The 19,994-nt window shown below is 31.3% G+C and overlaps 1 protein-coding gene across 1 annotated transcript in view; it reads right to left on the minus strand.

Moving 5' to 3' along the window:
• LOC127071325 (A disintegrin and metalloproteinase with thrombospondin motifs 12-like) overlaps window positions 1-19,994 on the minus strand; it is a 196,019-nt gene that overhangs the window by 20,735 nt on the left and 155,290 nt on the right. The gene's annotated exons all lie outside the window — the stretch shown is intronic.

Genomic DNA, 19,994 nt, shown 5'->3' on the forward strand with positions numbered 1-19,994 from the left:
GATAAATACATATATTATCTACTATTTCTACGAATTTTTTGCTATCGTTTATATTTACCGATGATAATAAAAAGAATATAATATTTTACACTTATTCTGAGACACCCTGTATAAACACACACACACACTAATACTCACACATTTTGTTTCATAAATGTTGTTCCATCACAATTTATTGTGCAGATACGTATTTACGTAATATATATATATATATATATATATATATATATATATATATATATATATATATTTGAAAAATCGGTGAATCATTCGTACGAATGACAGACACACACACACACACATACACACATACATACACGCATACAGATGAACGCACGTTGTTTATCTCGTTCGAAGTCATCCGACAAAAATGGAAAGCACAGGATTCTTTGTGTAGAAAGTCGTTGTGGATTTTCGAATAGACGGAAGAAAATTTTCTCTCTGGTATTAGGTCCCTGGTGGAACGACGTGAAAATTCCATAAAAGAATCGATCGACATTGTGCCGAGAAAACTCACGAAACTCTGAATGGGATCTTTGAAAAGGATCATCGGTGTTACGACGAAATCGACAACACTTTCCTCCACCATTCCTACATTTTCGTATAACAAACATTTCTTTTCGTGGTTTTGTACACGTACTGTACTTCATAAGAATAAATGGATAAGCAATTTTACATAAGTGATAGAATGCGTTGCACGTATTTACACAAGTAAATAGAAAAATATTTTATTGATAAAAAAAAGAAAGAGAGATTTGTAATGATTTTCGATCTTGTCAAATAATAGACGATTTATTAATGATAATAATAATGAATAGAATATACTGAGATTATTTGGATTAAACGATCATTAGTTCATAATTTTTATTTCATACGGAATTTTTTCTCTCTTTTTCTTCTTTCTTTTTCTTTTCCTTCTTTTTCTCGAATAATCAAGAATAATCAACGATAATCTTGTCACGAAATAATTATCATTATATCTCTTATAAGCGAATGATATGTGCGATTAAAAAGCGTTCACTTTTGTTTTCGATCATCACGATGTACAATACGCGTAAATATGTATATATATATGTATGTACGTATGTATGTATTTGTGAATGTAAAATTAAATGGAAAGTATTACAAGGTTATGTAAGACGTTGAAATAATTTTTTCTTTTTCTTCTTTAATGCATTTCTTCGATATGAATTTCGATCAAAAAATATGTCGTGTTAATAGCAATGAATTATTTTATTTTTTATTTCTGTTTTTTTTTTTTTTCTTTTCTTTTCGTATCTGACAGTATCTAACCATTGAAAATATTGAGAGTTGAATATTCGATAGTTTGATTAATCGTTAAATATCTAAATTAGAAAAACGATCGTTTCTACTCTGGCAATCTTTTTTCACAATAAAATATAAGGATTACCTCGATGGATGGTAGAAGTCTGGTAGCAGTGAAACGCGCGCACGTGTAAATAAATAAATAAGAATAAAAGCGTGAAAAAGCTCGACATTGTCGCATGCGAGCTTAATGTTACGTTTTCCCTGTCACAGCTATCTCTCTCTTTCTGTCTCTCTCTCTCTCTCTCTCTTTCTCTCTCTTGTCTGTCTCATGCTCCCCTCCTTCTCTCCATCCCCCACCAGCAATCCTTCTTTTTCTCTCTTTGTCTCACCATGACGACCGGTAAAAATAAACGAATTTAGAAATGTAAGTCTCTTCGTGAGTACTTCGCCAAAAAATTTACGTAAATATTATATTTTATTATAGGTATATATGGAACTTTTAGAAAATGATGATAATAAAATATAATAATATAATATATATGTGTGTGTATATATTTTATGTATATGATAGTAATAAAATATAATAAAAAAAATAAATAAATAAATAAATATGTGTATATATATATGTGTGTGTGTGTAAAGTCCCTTGAGTATTTCGCAAAAAAAAATTTCGTAAAAAAGATACTTTGGTATAACTTTTAAAAAATGATAGTAATAAAATATAACAAAATAAAAAAAATATATGTATACATATGTAACTGTACGTAAGTATGTATATATATATATATATATGTGTGTGTGTGTGTGTAGATAAACCTATACACATAATTGTAAATCAAACTCAAAGATGATAGAAATAACATTATGCAAGGAATAAAAAATCTCAAGATTTTTTATTCTTTAATATCTTCGTTCTTTTATCTACATCTAAAATAAGATTTTGTAACTATTTCATATAAATAAAAAAGAAAGAAAAAGAAAAATAGTTTTTACATTGGTGTCCTTTGCTCGGGACAGGATACGATAAATTTAGCAGGGTCGTATGAAATACTTTTTCAAAATAAATCAGAGATTGTAAGAGACTTTGATAAACTCGTCTCGGTTACACATATTCGTCACGTATAAACGTCCGGGATCATTGAAGAAACGAGAGGAAAAATCTCGAACGTCAAGTTTACAATTTCAAGGAGCCATTTTCAGTGGATTTCATATAACTCTGATACATATTATATATAATATTACATATAGATAGATCGTTTCGTAATTTATGTTGTATTTTTCTCGCATTTTTGCCGGGGAGAAATTAAAAAAAAAAAACAAACAAACAAAAAATACGACAGCCCGTAAAAATGGCGGACGTAAAGTAATCGTCGTTCCCTTTTTCCATGTTCTTTTTCTTTTCCTTCTTTTTACAATATTTCTTTTTACTTTTTCTTTTTCGTCAAGCATATGTCCACGAGAAATCGTATGAAAGGTAACATTACGAAAGGTAACATTAACGTTACGATCTAACGAGGTGGATGGAACAAAAAAAAAAAAGAACACATTTAATTAGACGAACAAGAATTTCTTCATTCGTTGGTATTTCCGAAATTAATCTAAAGTAGACATTTTCTTTCGGTACACCCCTCAAACCACTCTCCCCCGTAAAGAGTTTTCTTACCCTTCTTCTATCGTTTGAAAACCACTGAAGTATAGGAACCAGAAACCTCTTAGCCCTCTCCCCTTCACTTGCCCTTACCCTTTCCGTATTTCTGTCGTAGCAGTCGTTCTAACTTAGAGCGGTCGTCCGATGCAATCTCTTTATCGTAAAGTTCAGATTAAAGTGGCCAAGAAGTAGTAGTAGGACAGCGACCCGTGGGCTACAACAACTTTACCTTGGTTGTAATACCCGAAGCAAAGTTTTCTCTAGAGGTTGAGGTGGGTGAGGATTGGGGTGGTGAAGAAGGGGTGGGAGTAGGTTGCAACGAGAAAGGGGGGTTACAGGTTGGACGGAAGGATAATCGTGTATATATTTTCTCCAATCTCTCGAAGATCTTTTAAGAAAGTACAATTACGCACAACGGATTGTATTGTTCCTTGTGAAACTCGACTCGGTTAGGTTAAGACTAAGCCAAAGGACGAAATGTTATTTCGTTTCGTTTCTTCCGAGATGGTAAATATATGTATACGTATGTATGTATTTATTGTATGTATGTATGTATGTTTGTATGTACGTATGTATGTATATATGTATTCGCGTACATAGCTATTTACCTATCTAGCTAACTAACTAACTAACTAGAAGTTGCTAATTAAACTGCCGTCTGGTCGACTAGTCTTTAAAATTTGATCGCAACGATACGAATATAAAGATTTCGTAGATTTCGATTGGACCAACGAGAAATCGATTCGATTTTCGCGAGTCATATAACGAGTGGTTTTTCTTTTTCTTTTTTCGCTCTCTCTCTCTCTCTCTCTCTCTCTCTCTCTCTCTCTCTCTCTCTCTTTTTCCTCGAAAATCCATGTTACGAAGAATTTTCTTTTTTCCCGTCCTTTTTTCATTTTTCTCGTCCTGACCGAGTAAAGCTTAATCTCGATCCATTCGATATATTTATTGACTTATCTCCATCTCTTGCATTTGAGACGATCATAAAAAAGATCTTTGATTTTATATCAAGTGCAACATACGGTATATGTAAGTCGACGTGCATGTGTTTTTACATTATGAAAATTATATACATAGGTGTTCTGAATTTCAGCGACGATTTTTTCCAGCAATGCTTGAAAAAATTATCACGTTAAATCGTCTTGCTTTTCGTATTTTTTTTTTTTTCTTTCTTTCTTTCTTTTTTCTTTTTTTCTTTGCGACATTTCGTCGGAGCATATTAATAAAGTATGATCGTTACCTAAACTTTGATAAACGTTTAACATAAAATTTGTCAGGAAATTCGTATACTTTAGAAATTTTCTATCGCTAGGAAAATATGAAACTTGGATAACATTACCTTTTGATCGTCGTTGAAAAATTCAAGGAAAAGGATGTACCATAGAGAAATAAGGAAAGAAAAAAAAAAGAAGAAGGAAAAAGAAGAAAGAAAGAAAAAGAAAAGAAAAAAGGAAGAATAGCTCCAAGGATGAGATCGAGTCCCGGATATATTTCTTTTTTGCCTCGCATTATTTCACTACGTTTAACCGTCTCCGCAAAATCCGGCATACTAAAAGCGAAAAGGTCAAAAGGCGAAGGGCAATAGAGTCCTAACACTTCTATCCTTTATCGTCCCTCTCTCTCTCTCTCTCTCTCTCTCTCTCTCTCTTTCTCTCTCTCTCTTTCGTTTCATTCTTTGAAAATTTCACTCCATTCTCGTCTTATTGTTAAACGGAGCAGCTTCTATCTCTGTTCCAGTTCGAACAGATGCGGTTAGAATATTCACATTTGATATTTTGAACGACTTGTCCCCTCCTCTGCTACCTACATCCCTCTATTCACTCTCGATCCCTACCACCCCTCAACCCCCTCTTTCTATCTCTTCTACCTTTCGTCACGTGACTCGAGAATACAAATTTTTTTCTCATCCTTCGAACTTTCCTCGAAGTTTCCATTCTTTCGAAAAGTGAATCGTCGTTATTCGATTGGTCTATTAAAAAAGGAAAAGAAAAAAAAATAATACTTAATACTGTCAAGATATTGATGTTATTAATGTATGTACAATACGTGACATTCTATCGATATTATTTTTATAATATCATATTCTCTATCTATTATGTTTTATTATTATGTTATATTAAAAAAAAGAAAGGAAAGTCTATTAAAAAAGAAGAAAGAATAGAATAAAATAAAATACGAATGTCATTAGTACTTGAGAATGAAAATGAATTCGAATGATCCTGTTTCGTGAATTATACGTGTTTAAAAAAAAAATAAATAAATAAATAAAAAGGAGAGAAAGAAAAATGAAAAGAAAAAAAAAAGAAATGGAAAATATTAAAGAAGGACAAAATTTACAATGAGAACTTTTCATCTGCTCTTCTCACGAATTATAAACAAAGAAACGAAATACATATTTCGAAGTAAGACCTATATATATATATATATATATATATATATATATATATATATATATATACGTATAAAGTTTGAGATGACAACTTCTACGACTAACTCCTTAGTCTTATTCGAGCGTAAAAAATTACTATCCGCAATGGCGTTGCATCTCTAGTAGAGATATAATAAAATCGTCAAGCTGTGCCATTGCCGAAAAGTTCAACGGAGACTGCAACGAGAGAGAGATAAAGATATAAAGAAAGAAAGAAAGAAGGCAAGAAAGAAAGGGATGAAGAAGAAAAGAAAGAGAAAAAGAAAAAGAGAAAGAGAGAAAGAGAAAGACCGAGACTCGTTGTATTTAACGCACGTAGAGACTCTTCGTTTTCCACGAGCCGAGTCGTTCGTTTGTTGGTAACGTGCCGTGTAGTACTCGACCGAGCGAGTACGCGATGTGCCGACGAAACTAACGCAAGATATACCATAGGACAAAACGACTTTTTAATTCGGCACGTATCCGCGACACGTACGCATACACCATCAACGTTTATTCTCTGTGTTCTTTTGCTTAACGGGGTTGGTTGAGGAGGGTAGAAAGGAGGAAAGGGACAAGGTAGGATTCGTGTCACCGGACTATGTAGCTCAACTTGCTATTGTTGTTTCTTTCTATAAAAAAAACTGTTGTTGAGTTAACTAAAATAAGATTTGTTTTATCCCCACCCTTACAAATGTATATATATATATATATATATATATATATATATATATATATATATATATATGTATATATGACATATTTATATTTATGATGTATGTATATGTATGATATATTTATAAATACATATCAATATTCTTTGAAATAAATCTACACGCTGATATAAATAAAAAGAAAAAGATTATTATACGAACGTATATCATATATGACATAGTTCTCGAGTTATGGATAATTGAAGAAAATGTTCCTAATGGCTATCTCGTGACTCAACGCACATTACTGCACGCTCGTAACATTAAATTCCACCTACTAACACGAAAATACTACGTGCTATAGTTACTTTAGAAATAATCACAACTTTACCTTTTTTGCAGATCGTAGACATTAATTAACTTACGTTGTATACGTAATAGTTTTTGCTTTTTCTTTTTTTTCGTTTTTTTTTCTTTTATTTTTTTTTACGACCTCTAAAAATAAAAGTCTGATGGTGTTGAGATCAGGAGATCATGGTGGTCCATCTCACTCTTATCCGTCCGTTCCTCAAGTTTTTGTACGAGAACTTTTGTTCGCACTGTACTGAAAGAAATCAAGGCGGAGCACCATCTTGAATAAACCATAAGTTTAGTCTGATATATTCAGCGGCATATAGTACAGTAGTTTCTGAATCTTCTTTCGTAATAAATCAAGATAAACGGGCCCATTTAATCGAGACGAAAAAAAGTACGGTCCCAAAATGACTTTACATAACAATCTCTTCTCAATAAATTAAATCAATGAACATCGATCGAACATTTTCTTTTAAAGCTATTATTTATTCGATTAATATTATATTAAAGAAATTTATCAGTATTTATATAATAAAACATCGATACTTAATATAATCAATTTTGACATTTTAATTACTTATAATAATTCAAATATTCATATATATATATATATATACCTATTGATTATTTATTTTATAAACTATTTACAATTTAATAAAAATATCGAAAGAACAAACGATAGCGTTTCATTGAATTATCAATAATTCAAAAATTAATTGCAAAAATATACGGGATACGTATACGTTCGTACGTTTTTCTTGTTACTTTATTTTATTTTATTTTTTTTTTTTATTTTCATATCAATGTGTAGATTCAATTTCTCTGAAACATTGACACGAATTCGCGGAAATATCGCGCCGTATATATAAAAGATCGACTTATCCAAAGTAATCTTCAAATCGAATAATAAGCGAATCGATTTCTGACTCCCGATAGTCTGACTCCCGGATACGATGTGAAACTTTTTACCGTTTCTTCTTAAAAACAAATCGATGGAAAATTTTGAAGAATATATCTGGAGACCGGTTATAGTCTATATTTGCCTTTCTCTCGATAATAAAATTCGCTCGCTAAATTATGTTAGACAAATCATTAGAGAATTTTCAATGGACGATAAAATGATAAGGACGACATGACGGGTTTTTGAAATATTCGATATAAATCATCTCGACTTATATTATATTCCTGAATAACATTAAAAACGTGACGTCTCGCGAAGAAGAAGAAGAATAAGAATAAGAATAAGAATACGAATAAAAAAGAAAAGAAAAAGAAGAAGAAGAAGAAGAAGAAGAAGATGGTTGGATGACTGCCTTTTAGCAATTCAAACTATCGTTTCGACTACCGGGGTAAGGTACTCCTCATCCCTTTGTGAAGAGTAAATTTACAGACACGAGTATTTTCACGGAATGTTTCCATCGAAGGAAAGAAAAACAATCGTCAAGAATATCTTTGAGAAAGAACGCTGCTCAATAATTTCATCTTTTTTTTTTTATTATTATTATTATCCTCCTTCGTCTAAGTTAAACTTTCAATGAGAATGATAACGTCCTCGTATGATAGAATCAAATTATCAAATCGTACTTCTTATATTATTCGTCGACTATCTCGATAACTGTATCTTATACGATTAACCAAGGAAATAAGTAGTTAAATATATCGTCTTATTCAAAATAAATTTGTAAAGTTTTAAGTGTCGAGTATTTGTTGTAATATAGTTTTAAATATCGACTACTCGTGATTACGTAAGTGATTTGGTCGAAAAATGTAATTATCCTTGTTCGTCGTTTTAAACGAATTTCGAGATATAGTGAAGTAAATTAAAATACGAATTATAAATCTTGTTACAAACGTATTACATCGATATTAATATCGATGTATCGTATGACGCAAATGTATCGTCGATATACGAAATAAAATTTACGATTTTTAATAACATTGTCTTGCGTTGAGTAAACGTGACAAAAAAGGAAAAAAAAGAAAAGTTTAATTTTTATCCATGAAGTCGTCGATAACATCTGGTTTATCCGGTAACAACAGAACGTTGGGATTATTCTCGGAAATATTTCCAATTAGATACGTATGTAAATCCGTAACTACTTACATATTTTTTATCGAAAAAATCGTTAGGATGAATGGGCTGTTCTTTCGAGGGAGGTAGTCGGTTATGCTTTATTGAAACTGCAGAGCTTTCTATCGAGCAAGACTTTATAATTTTAGATATCTGTCCTCCGCGGTAGTATTAAGCTGCCGGAGAGAAATAAAACGAGGGTGAGACGAAAAGAGAAAGAGAGACAGAGACAGAGACAGACAGAGATAGATAGATAGACAGACAGACAGATAGATAGAGAAAGAAAGAGAGAGAAAGTCAAACCAGCAGCCATTATCATAAACCGCAGACTCAGCATCGGAAGAGTTTATGAAGGTTGAATTAAATGGTAGCAACTTTGAAGAAGAAGAAGGAGGAGAAAGAGGAGTAAAAATAGGAGGAATAAGAGGAGGAGAAGAAGGAAGAGAAAAAGGAGGAGAAAGAGGAGGAGGACGAGGAGGAGGACGAGGAAGTGGATAAATAGAAGAAGACGAAGAAGAAGAGGACGGTGAACGAATCGTTTTCATGAAAAGCTTCTTCAGCGAGCTCCCTCAAAAGTCTGAGAAGAGGCGGCAAAAGAGGCCGCTTCGTTCGAAATTTTCAAGCGGCATAAATCGCCGTTAGTCGATCTTCGCCTCACTCCATGATAGTTTCTCCTTTCTGCCATTATCTCGAGTGTTTTCGAGCGTTCGGTTTAACAGTTCGAAACAGTTCGATAAGTTTTGCGGGATTTTCAGCTGGGTACGAGTGCTGGGTACGAGGTTTTTTTTTCTTTCCCTTTCTCTCTCTCTCTCTCTCTTTTTTTTTTGCGTTAAAATGGCCATTGCTCGGACGTTATTTTTCTTTCCTTTCTTTTTTTTTTTTTTTGATTTTTCTTTTTTCGTTCGGTCCATTCCCGATAAATCCGGAACGAGAAATGGGAAATAATTTTGCCAGAACGATCTGACTAACAAGGGATCCCTCTGTTCACCAATCACGAAATTGCAGAATAATTGTGAAATATTCTTTGGGATTGTTTAACGAAAATCTTCGTGATAATTTCAGAAGAATATTATTGTAACATTCTTCTTTGTATAACAGTCGACAAAGATTTGTTATTATAATAGACCGAACGATAGTATTAACTGAAGGGAGTAATTTTTGATTGGTTAAAAAAATCTGTTTCTTCTTTTCTCTAATCTCTCACAGTTCGTCAATTGTTAAAAAATTGAAACTTATATATCCACTATATACTTCCCTAAACTACTTCACAATCTTCATAATTCCCGAGATTGGATGCCTTTTTTTAAATCGTTTATCAATGACGCGTACGATCGACTGATTAAGCAGACAAAACGTAGAAATTTGTAAAGAAAAAAAAAAAAAAAAGAAAAAAAAAAGGGAAAATAACTCGATGACTCACGTAGATGATACTTACGTTGCCATTAAAAAGGTGTCATATTAATTCGAGAAGAAAGAAAAAAAATTGAAAAAAAAAAAGAGAGTAGACCCTTTTATCATCTTTTTCTTTTTTCTCTTAAAAGTCGGAACACATTGAGCGATAGATGGGATATAGGTACAGCTGCAAAATTTTATTGAAACAGAGAGAGAGAGAGAGAGAGAGAGACAGAGAAAGATTAAAGAAGGAGTATAACGCTCGTGGTGTTGGTGATAGTGATGGTAGTAGTGGTAGTGGTGGGAAAAGAGTATTGAGGGGTGGGGAGAGGGAAAAACATTCGGTATGCACGACAAATGTAAATTTCACCGTCAGCTGGAGATACAATCTGGGTTGGCGTATACCGTTTAACGAGAACAATCGTGTACGAGCGCATTGGCAGCCATTGGAAATTTCAAAAGCCCCTCCCATACCTCCCCCCCTCCTCTCACTCTCATGCTCTCTATCTCTTTCTCTCTTTCTCTCTTTTGCTCTATACCTTTCTTTCTCTGTTTCCACATTCAACGACAATCGCCGTTCTTTAATAATCCAACATCGAATATTGGTCTGATTCAAATTGGATTTTTCTCTTGCCGGTATCCGCATAGTGTCATTGATAAATATTTTACACGACTTGGAGTGATATAAAAAAAGAAAAAAAAGAAAAGGTAAAAGAAGCATAAGCCCGATTAAACATAAAGAAATATGCGACACGAGTATCATCTTATCGACTTCTTCTAATATTAATAAATATCAATTTACACGCTTTAGGATTTAGAGATTTCCTTTCTTTTCTTTTTTTTTTTTTTTTATTGGATCGGTACCAGTGCACCATGTTAAATCGTTCGTGTGAAACAAATTAAAAAATAAAAATAAGAAAAAAGGAGAGAAAAGAAAGGAAAGAGATATACAAGAAAAATTAACCTTTCGAAATATAATTAGAAAATTTCTTTGATGATTTTCTATTCGAGTTTCTCTACCGAAGTTTGCTATTTGAACTCGCGTTACGTCAGATTATAACACGCGATGTACATACGGATATAATGTGTCTGAACTCACGAAAATCAAATTAAAACTCGCGGATTCGTATTCCCTTTAACTGCGAGAACTTCGAATTCAAACAGGAGAGCTTTAATATAACACGTACTAGGGGAGACACATGTATAGACACGTGTGATTGTATGCGCTGATACCGACACTTAAACGTTTGCTTCCGCAAAAACGTACTATGTATACCAACAATTCAAGTACGTATATTCTAGATTAAAATTATATAATATATATATACATACATCTATAAAATATAATGTATAATATAATATAATACGATATGATATAATAAAATATATATATAACATTATTAATTATTATTCGAATCAGTATTAAAATAAATATCTATTACTACCCGAATTTATATTTCCTGTATTTTATTTTTGTGACACACACACACAAACACATATATCACACGAAAAGAAGATACACGTACGCAGTAATTTATTAGAATTCGTATGGACGACATCAACCGTAGTTTCCTGATTAAAATTAAAAGCACGATGCTGCAATTAAAGCTTGATGAGATTGGCGTTGCATCGAACGTTGTTCCAATACTATCTGGATCTATGACTTCGATATTTTTTCTTTTTGTCTTCCTCTACACCCTCTCTCTCTCTCTCTCTCTTTCTATTTCTCTTTATCTTTACCCCCTTTTCCCTTCGTTCTTGTATATTTCTAAGTAAAGTAAACGAAATCTGCATCACCGTCGTACTCTTTGTTTCTCTCAATGGGTTTCTACCGGCAAAATCGTCGTCGTTTCGTTGATATATAAAACTCCGTTGAGCATGGATTTATTTTAACGACCACGATTTTGATCCTCCTCGAACGATTATTTCCCTTACTTCCCTTTCCATATTCGCTTTATCGCCGAGTTTTATCTAATACCACGTAGATACCGCTTGAATTTTCATTTCTAAATATAACAGCGATTTTTCTGTCTTTTAAATTTAGATTAAATTCGTGGAAATTAAAAATTGCGGCCTTGTGAAATTTAAACATTTCTCTTTCTTTCTCCTCCCTTCTTCTCCTCTTTTTCCTTCTTTTTTCGTTTTAATACGAGATATAATTTTATATAATTGACTTCGACATTTTCCGAAATTCGTTCCCTTCGAGAATGTTTTGCTTCTTGAATTTTCTATATTTATCTACGTACGTATCGTTCGTGCTGGCCGATAAAATTAATTTGTTTAAGAAATCTTGTACGAATAAAGTCGTCTGTCTTATCGAATAAAATGAATTTGTTTCAAAAGTCGCGTAGATACGTACGTTCGTTGGATAATATGGTCATTATATAGAATCAACACGAATGAATCACGTTTTTCTTTAAATTAGTGAACATTTTCCGAGATAGATAACGATCGAATACATACAACGTTTTTTCAACTCGACCCGTTTCTCTTGCAACGACGATTTTAGGAAAAAATAAAGAGATAACGAGAAAAAAAATATTGAAAAACAGAAAGAATGATAGACAAAAAAAAATTATTAAAAAAAAGCAAACAAAAAAAAGGGAAGTCGCGGTTTAAAGCTCACTTTACGTTTTAATGGACGTCGTCGTCGTCGTCGTCTACTTCTTCGTCTTCTTCGTCGTCCATTAGGCAAACCGAACGTTGACTTAGGTTATTTCTTTTGTCGTTACGTGAAAAGGACGGAATCGAATGTGGGTCGAGCAAACATGAAAAACATATATATATATATATATATATATATATATATATATATATATATAGAGAGAGAGAGAGAGAGAGAGAGAGAGAGAGAGAGAGATAGAGGTTGAATATAAAGAAAGAGATAGAGGCTAGAAATAACGCTTATACTAAAGAATAAAAGAGAGAAAGAGAGAGAGAGAAGACAGAAAACGATTCGTAGGAAATGGCTCCATTTCATTGAGATTTGTACCGCCATTAAAGTTTGTCCGTCTTAATGTCGTAAGAAGTCAACATTGCGATTCTCTTTATCGGTATTTTCCTATCCATTTTCTATACGAGTAGGCTTTTAAAAAGGCTTTTCCTTTTTCTTTCTATTACTGATACATGTTAGTACTTATACTTATCATTGTCTTTTCTGTCTCGTATTAGCTCGAATAATCTCGGTTATTTCAATAGAGGGATGTTTTTGTTAAAATTAATCACTTAAATATATCATTACTTTCTATTATATATGCGAAATGTATTTTGGAAATAATTCAAACGATTGGCAAATGACTTTTTTCTTTCAGCGTCTGTTCGTTCTTGTACTATATAATAATACGACTTTGGATTTTATAATGTGAACATTTTTTAATTTCAAAATTTATGATCTGAAAAAAAAGAAAAAGAAAAACGAATTAATCCCGTAAAGAGTCGAAAGAGAATAATTGATTTTTTAAATTATCTGGGGACTATCCCCTGTTAAAAATTTTAACGTTACTTATCGATCTGTGCCGACGAAACACTCCTAAATATTATATATATATATATATATATATATATATATATAAATATAATATTTTAGAATTAAGCGAGTACTATCCGTATGAAATATTTCGAAAAATTTCATTTGTCATTTTATTTCGTCGGAAAATTGTTCATTCGAACTCATCTGACAGGACTCTAAACGATTTTCACTTCTGTCTTTCGTGAAAACGAATAAACTTGCTGGACCATCCGGTAAGCTCGTAAACGTCCGTCAGACTTATCATTCTCACGACATTTTCGAGTAATTGTGAAGGAGTTTTAAAAACTGAAGAGAAGTAAGGATGACACGAAGCTGGATGCTCTGACTTATCCCGTAAAATATATATATATAATATATATATAATCTATATATGTGTATATATATATATATACAATATATATATCTCAAATAAATAGGTATGCCTCTTGTTCAACTCCTCAAGAAGATCTCTATTATCTCGGAAATTCGCATTTTAAATGCTGTTCATTATTATTACAACTTAAACACATTTAAAAGCAGTTGTAAACTCATTATCTATTCATTCTGTATATTACTAACGTTATGGTAATAGTTACATTACTTTAATACGTGCTATAATATTTATAAGACGTATAATTTAATTTACTACGAAGATGATTCTTCTGTATAATAAATATATATATATATGTATATATATATATTATTTAATAAATTTATATTCAGTATTTGATAACGAATAATAACGTTACGATGATTTTAAGTATACGAAAACATACAATAAATAATACAGTACACACACACGCGCACACTTAAATAAAGATAAAATCTTAAAAAAGAAGCGACGTTAAAAAATGAGAAGGCCGATAGCTACTACGAATATCGTTTCAATTTACCGATTTCTCTCCATCCTATCCCGAGGAACACTGTTAAGAGTCTCGTAAAACGCCAACGAGCGACGACTAAACTCATTAACGAGTCGAATACACGCGATGTGTTATGAAAGTGGTCGTAATCAGAGAATGACCTCTTCTCGATATTCCTGGATGTAAACACACACACGTACATACGTCATACGTACCTTACTACACATACACATATACACTCATGTTAATAACGTACACACATGTACGTAAGTACATTAGTACATACACACATACACATACGTACATATATGTACGTACGTGTATATGTGCAAGAGACATATACGTATGCATGCATAGAAAAGTGCATATACAAAGTGCATATACAATAGTAGTACTATACATATATATGCATAGAGAATATCTCACTGCAAAAAAACTTTATTGTTCGGAGTTACAACATTCACCATCGCATCAACCCCCGTTATCGAATTATCTTTTCGAATTTTAACATCGACGCTCGTTATCGTTTCGTACACGTTTAAAGAGCAAAGATCATAAGTATTCCATTGAATGTGTGACATATCTCATCTTGACTCTCGTTCTGCAAAACGTATGATCGACTTCGATCGTAATTTTTTTTTTTCTTTCTTTTTTTTGTATACAGTCTATATTTCTATTTATTTGATCGGTGTTTTATCAATCAACTATAAATATTTTGCGTAATAAATGATTAGAAATAATATAATAGTATATGAATATTTTGTTCGTGATTAAATTAATTATACGTCTGAGTTATATCTGAGTTATTGATATTTTATTATAAATATTGAACGTTTCTTTAAAAATACCATTGAAAAGTTTAAAAATATATTTTGTTTCAATAATAATAATAATAATAATGATAATAATAATAATAATTTAAAGTTTACTAATAAAAATAATAGTTTAAACTTTGCTAATTATTACTATATATATATATATATGTATGTATATATACATATATAAAATCTCAGATAGCAGTAAAGTTGTGGAATGATTAAAAGAATATAGCGATGGTTCCGATATATACAGTTTTATATGAACTAATATAATATAACACAAACACTATTATACTTTTATATCCTTAGAATATGTCAGTTCGAAACGACATACATACATACATACATACATACATAATAAGTATTTACATATTTTACCGATTTCAAAGACATCATGAATCGTGAGTAAGGTTTTAAAAGATTGAATTAGTTTGGGCAGCCCGCATCTCTCTTGTCTGTTAAAGAGGAATGTGCAAGAGTCGACTGTTAGACAATAGAAGGATATTGTACAAATTACGTTAGATCTGTGACTGACCGACGAAAATTCGGTTCGATCAGGGAAGCAAATAATCTAACGGAAATACGATAGAAACGGACGTCGATTCCAAACGAAGATTCGATCGATTTAAAGAGACAGAGAGATAGATAGATAGATAGAGAGAGAGAGAGAGAGAGAAAGAGAGGAAGATAGAAATAGAGAGAAGTAGGTCGTTGATATTGACATCTTGCCGATATCGTACTTCCCTCGATCCCGATGCAAATAATTCAACTATCTTGCTAAAAAAATTCGGTCCTTCTGATGGATACCGAAAAATGAACTTTAGATTTTTTTTCTATTTTTGTTTTTTTTTTTTTTTGGAATCTTTCTTGCTTTTTTCGTTTTCTCTCCATGAAATACATACATGGATACATACCATACATACATATTGAAAATTTTGAAACACTTCATATAAATGGATACCATAGAAAGAAAAAGATACGTAAAATTTTGTTACAATATTTATGAGTTATTATTTGTTTTGTTTGGTTTTGTTTTTCGTCTTTTAATGATTATTATAACTTACGAATTATTTCAAGTATGCACGTTAAACGTTTTATGAAAACATTACGAGAAGTCTATGTTTTTTTAACAGGCAAGCTAATTAAGTTATACCATATACATTGTAGACAAATCCATTAACGCGAGTCCAAGTTCTTTTATAATAGCCTAATAACATTTAATTAAATTTAATACCGACTTACGATGTGTTAAAAAAAAAAAAAAAGAAAGAAAAATAAGAACTTACAATTAATTTTTTTTATTATCAAGATTCGTCAAGAGGATCGTAATTCGTATGAGGAACGATAAGACGTCGATTAAAGCTCGTTGATAGTACAAAAATATTATCTATGATAAAAAATTGTATCAATACGTTTATTTATTCAGAGATATTATAATACTATTAGACAAGAATCTAATTGATAAATCTAATTAATCGATCGATAAGTGATAACTTGATTGAACATTTATAAAGATCGATCGGTAAGTAGAATCGATAAAAGTTCTAATGATAAAAAAATGATAAAAGGGAACGTCGGAAAAGACCATAATGATCATCTTCATTATCTCTTAGTGATTCTGTTAGGTCCAACTCCATAAAAATCGCAAAACCGTTCGAACATGTTTTCGCCGTTCCGAAAACGAACGCCTTTTCTCTGTCGGCGAACTAGTAGTCGAAATGGAAAAGAGCTAGGGAAAGGGTGCTTGGTGATAGTTGGAAAAATGAAGTAATCAAGTTAAAGGAGATTTGAGTAAAGCTCTCTTTCTGTAACGACTCGACATTTGTCTTTCTTCCTTAGTGCCTTTCAACATTTTTCTTTCGACTAACTTTTGCAACTATATACTTAGGGTTGATTTTTATTTTATTTTATTTTATTTTAGTTTAGTTTATTTTTTTTTTTCTTTTATTTTTATCTTCCTTTCTTTTCTTTTTTTTTCTCTCTCTCTTTTTTCATTTCTTTCTTCATTCGAAACATCGAGCGTGCCTCGAGAAATAATATATATGTATAAATTAAATCATTGATTATATGATTATTACTTAAATAATTAATTAATCGATTAAGTAATAAATATGTCAAGACTTTTCTACATAATTATGATCATTTGTCAATCTCTAAACTAACAAAATTATTATGAGATCGTATTATACATGTACGAACAATATTAATTTTTTAGAAATATTTGCAACATTGACGGTTATTTGTAACCGTGATAAAAGTTTTAAAAATTGTAATACAAAAAAATTTACATTAGATCCATCTGTCGTTTATCGAAATATTTTCACATACAAGTAAAAAAGAAAAATATGAATCGCACAATTTTTCTGATTTATTATAAGATGTTAAAGGTACGTTGGAAAGAGAAAAAGAATGATGCTGAAATAATAAAATTTTAGTGAAGGACAAAAACAAGATAGAGAGAGGAAAGAAAACAAAAATGTAAAAAAGAATAAAAATAGGAAAAGTGGATGAAAGAAAGTGAATCGTTCTAACTATCTTTTTTCCGAGATTACGTCTCGACTTTCACGAGAATTAAGTATGATACAAGTATGCATATACATAAATACATACATACGTACATACATAAATACATACATACGTTATATCTACTTGTAGCGAGATGTGTGTTTAAGGTTGTCGTATTTACTCTCAGACATTACGAGTTTCCCCTTTGAGTTTTTCCCTGTATTTAACGGTTACGTCAGTTTACGAAAGGTCTTCTAATTAGTCCGTTAATTATTATTCGACTTTAAAAACAGACCGAGTTATATAAAACGAATAAATATCGAGCTTGGAAATCGGACAACAGAGATCTTTATCCATGAGTTTTTATTGTTCGCATGACGTTCATAAATATTTTTTTTTTTATATTTTTTGTTACATTTTCTTTTCTTTTTCTTTTTTTTCGAATCTCTCGCAGTATCAGCACAACGACGTTTTGATAAAAATTAGGCACTTCCGTCTCCTTCCGGTTGGCTTACCGAGAAAAAAAAAGAAAGAGAGAGAGAGAAGGGGTTAAAGCAAAAGGAAGAAAGAAGAAGGAAAGAAAAGTAAAGAAGAGGAAGATGAAAAAGAAGAAGAAGAAGAAGGAAAAAAAGCATAATGGACGCCGTAAATTTCGGAGATCTAATTAGGAAAGGAAGGTTCACTTTTTCCTTCCTGGATGACCCATTTCGCCACTGCATTAGTTTCCTCTTTATTCACAAGACTTTCTTTCACTCTATCTCTCCCTCTCTCTCTTTATATATATATATATTTTATTATATATATTTTTATATATTATTATATAAAAGTATGAATACATATATTTATGTATTTCTTCGTCTTTCTTTCGATTAGAAACGTGCATCTGTTATCCGTTTAGCATTTAAATAAAAAAATTCTTATCAACGATAACTAGTCGAACGTATATACAAAATGACAATCCTTCAACCAATCTAAAAATTATAAAACCGCAATAAAAAGCCATCTTTTTCTTCCTTTAAAACGGAACAAAAAATGATGCCACGTGATTTTTCATCGTTAGAAATAATCAAATAGAACGCCTAGTACCGCAATGGTTCGGTAACGTAAACACTTTTTTCTTTCTTCTTTTCTTTCTTTCTATTTTTTCTTTTTTTTTTTTTTTCTTCTTAAAAACGATTTTTCGTTATTACCTATGCATTCAAAAGTAAAAAAAGAAAAAGAAAAAAATAAGAAGATTCAATGAGATTTATCTATTATTTCAATTGAACGAGTAACAAGTAACAACGTAGTTAAGTACTCAAACATAAATATTGTTCCCTTGACATTTTCAATATAACTTTGGCTAACGTTATTATCGAATCTTATCGTAACAATCGTTTCACGAGATATCATCGTCATCACGAAGTGAGAATCTCTCATTGAATTTCTCTCTAAGTTTTGGCTCCGTTGCTCGGCCATCGACCAACTTTCTCAGCTTAATTCGGTAATAAAAGACGTTCGAAACAGCGATCCTGCGAAAAGATGTCTTTATATCCGGCAGTTAACCTCCTTTTATCGTAGTGTTAATCTTTAAAATCGAATAGGTTCGAGCGACTATAATAAGAAAAGTCCAAAGGAACGAACATTTTCTTATCGCATTCGAAATACGACGTTTAGTAATTGTTATCCAAGTTTATTTTTTATCAAAGAAAACTTTTCGTCCTATTCGAACTTTTGTAATTTCAAACGTTAAAGATAATATCAAATTTTTATACATCTTGACGTATTTATTAACATCTACGAGAGTTATTAATGAATTTATGGGCGTGTTAAAACAATGTTAATTATTATAAGTCGTAATAGTTTACAGAGATATACATGTGTGAGAGATTTTTCGAATTCGAAACGATTTTTATATAATTGATATACTTGTATACTCATTAGTATGTTTATTTATATTATCAAAAATTAAAAAAAAAACAACAACAATTCTATAGAAGAAATTAATTCGCGAAAGAAATGAATTCGATTCTCAAACGAATTGAAAAAAGTCGAATTCGATTATACGAAATTGTAAAAGAACTTATAAGAAGCTTTTCAATTTTTCAAACAAATTTTTCATACGATCATATTCGCTTATTGTTAAATCTTGAAAAAAGAAAATAAAAAAGGAATTCTTTTTTCTTTTTTATAAAAAAAAAAAAGGAAGAAGACTCGCTAACAGTTTCAAAATGCAAGATCCGTAAGTCCGATTAATTTCTTTTATAATAATAAAATCAGAGATAAAGAAAATACGTATTATACAAAGTTACGTGGTGGAGAATAAACTTTCTATTGGGATCACGAAATAACACGTAGAGTTTGTTAACGATCCATTAGTTAAATCTCAACGCGTATTTCTTTTTTCCGACGTGTTGTCGTCATTGTTTTCGAATCGAACAGCTGTTTCTTTTTCATTACAAACGAAACGAAACAAAACGGAACAAAACGAAATGAAACGAAACGAAACGAAACGAAACGAACGTTT

The sequence above is a fragment of the Vespula vulgaris genome, chromosome 21, assembly GCF_905475345.1.
Source record: "Vespula vulgaris chromosome 21, iyVesVulg1.1, whole genome shotgun sequence".
NCBI lineage: Eukaryota > Metazoa > Arthropoda > Insecta > Hymenoptera > Vespidae > Vespula > Vespula vulgaris.